The sequence below is a fragment of the Triticum aestivum genome, unplaced genomic scaffold, assembly GCF_018294505.1.
Source record: "Triticum aestivum cultivar Chinese Spring unplaced genomic scaffold, IWGSC CS RefSeq v2.1 scaffold144447, whole genome shotgun sequence".
NCBI classification, from domain to species: Eukaryota; Viridiplantae; Streptophyta; class Magnoliopsida; order Poales; family Poaceae; genus Triticum; species Triticum aestivum.
Window position 1 is genome coordinate 271,561 of NW_025228063.1, and position 2,736 is coordinate 274,296.

Genomic DNA, 2,736 nt, shown 5'->3' on the forward strand with positions numbered 1-2,736 from the left:
GCGAACTTTTAATCTAAACAAAACCCAAAGTCTAAACGATGCCCTAAGGGCTGTATATATGGAGGAAGAGGGGGGGAATTTCGTGGCCCTTGGTGGAGGGGTCCGAAATCAACCCTATCTCTTGTTTCCCCACACATACGGACTCTAAAAATAGCATATACTTATGTATTTCGAAATTACATGGACCTGGCCCAATAATAAGGTGACGCAGCACCTAAAATAGCCTCGGGACGAAATTTATGAAGTGGCATCTTGTATATTTCGTCCAAGGCTTCATGCACCCATTATGGTGGCTTCAAAGTCCTGAAATCATCACTTGTAACTCCGTTCTTGTTCCCCTTGCGCATGCCATCATCTCCATGCTTGTTCTTGCTCCAATGTTCATCCTTCTCCAAGCTAGGCCCTTCATTTGTAAGCAAAACAAATGTATCCAATTTAGGCAGCATCATATTCTCATGAACATTAGAATCATTACCAAGAAACGAAAGTACCTGGTAATTTAGTTGGCGTGCACGAGCTCTAGTAATTGGTCCAGTATGTATAGCAGCAGGGGCTGTGGGTGTAACAATTGTATTGATGTCCTCATCACGCGACCAACTCTCAATAGCTTCAATCTTGGCTTTATCAACTTCAATTCCCTACGGAGTAACAACATAGCCAAGAAAAGATACTCGATCGGTGCAAAAGGTGCACTTTCCAAGGTTACCAAACAAACATGCATCACGTAGAGCAATAAAAACAGCATGTAAATGTTCCAAATGTTCCTCCAAAGATTTACTATAAATCAGTATATCATCAAAATAGACTACCACAAATCGTCCAATGAAAGCACGTAAAACTTCGTTCATTAACCTCATGAAAGTAATAGGTGCATTAGTTAACCCAAAAGGCATGACTAACCACTCATATAAACCAAACATAGTTTAAATGCAGTTTTCCATTCATCTCCCAATTTCATACGAATTTGATGGTATCCACTACGCAAATCAACTTTGGAGAATATTGTAGAGCCACTCAATTCATCAAGTATATCATCTAGCCTAGGAATAGGATGACGATAATGAATAGTAATATTATTAATGCCTCTACAATCAACACACATGCGTGATGTACCATCCTTTTTCGGCACTAGAATAATAGGAACAACACAAGGACTAAGGGATTCACAAATATAACCTTTGTCGAGCAGCTCCTGGACTTGACGCATAAACTCCTTCGTCTCCTCTGGATTGGTACGGTATGGTGCACGATTGGGCAGCCAAGCACCGGGAATTAAGTCAATCTGATGCTCAATCCCTGATGAGGACATCAATACAATTGTTACACCCACAGCCCCTGCTGCTATACATACTGGACCAATTACTAGAGCTCGTGCACGCCAACTAAATTACCAGGTACTTTCGTTTCTTGGTAATGATTCTAATGTTCATGAGAATATGATGTTGCCTAAATTGGATACATTTGTTTTGCTTACAAATGAAGGGCCTAGCTTGGAGAAGGATGAACATTGGAGCAAGAACAAGCATGGAGATGATGGCATGCGCAAGGGGAACAAGAACGGAGTTACAAGTGATGATTTCAGGACTTTGAAGCCACCATAATGGGTGCATGAAGCCTTGGACGAAATATACAAGATGCCACTTCATAAATTTCGTCCCGAGGCTATTTTAGGTGCTGCGTCACCTTATTATTGGGCCAGGCCCATGTAATTTCGAAATACATAAGTATAGTCTATTTTTAGAGTCCGTATGTGTGGGGAAACAAGAGATAGGGTTGATTTCGGACCCCTCCACCAAGGGTCACGAAATTCCCCCCTCTTTCTCCATATATACAGCCCTTAGGGCATCATTTAGACTTTGGGGTTTTGTTTAGATTAAAAGTTCGCCATAGCTGCAACTTTGCGTACTTCGTTTGTGTTCAACGACCAGACAAAGGCGTCACAGAACCCCACCTTGATCAATAAAGCTTTCATCTTATATTCGCAATATCCAGATTGCAATCTCAGTTTCTTGCTTGTTCTTCGTTTGCTCGCAGGAAACAGACCCTCGTGGTCAGGTTGATCGTGCTCCGGCGTGGTCAATAACCTCTCGGAGTTGGTTTAGCGATTGCTAAGGCGCGACGTCCTCGCACGTTCGTAGTCGGATCGTCAAAGTCGACTTCCACCAAAGCGAAATCCATCATCTCATCGAAAGACGGGACACCTCCGCCTCTATCAAGTGGTATCAGATTTCCAGGTTGCTCGGTGAGATTTTACAGTTTTTCGTAGTTTAGATCGAGTCTGTTCTTCATACCTACAGTCCACGAAAAAGCCACAAAAAAAATTTAGGGTTAGTTCATCATATCCGAACCAATCTGAGCCTTTGCATAATCTTTTTAGGGTTTTGCTTTGTTGAATTTGCAGTTGCATCGTCGGTCTAGTTGCTGGTCTTAGAGTCTAGTCTTTTAGAGTTTCGAGTTCTGGTCATAAGTTGTCACGCCGCCGCCGCACCATCATCATCGCCCCTGCCATCTACCACCACCGCTCCGAATCCGTATCCATATACCACCACCAATCCGTGTCCATATACCACCACCGATCCATATCCATATACTACCACCGCTACCACCACCGCTGCCATATACCACCACCATATATCTACCACCAATCCGAGTTCCTTGCTTATTAGGTTTGTTTCCGAGATCCATCTAGTTTCCGATTCGTGTTTCCTTGCCGGAGTAGGTTTCGGAAAAAAAAAG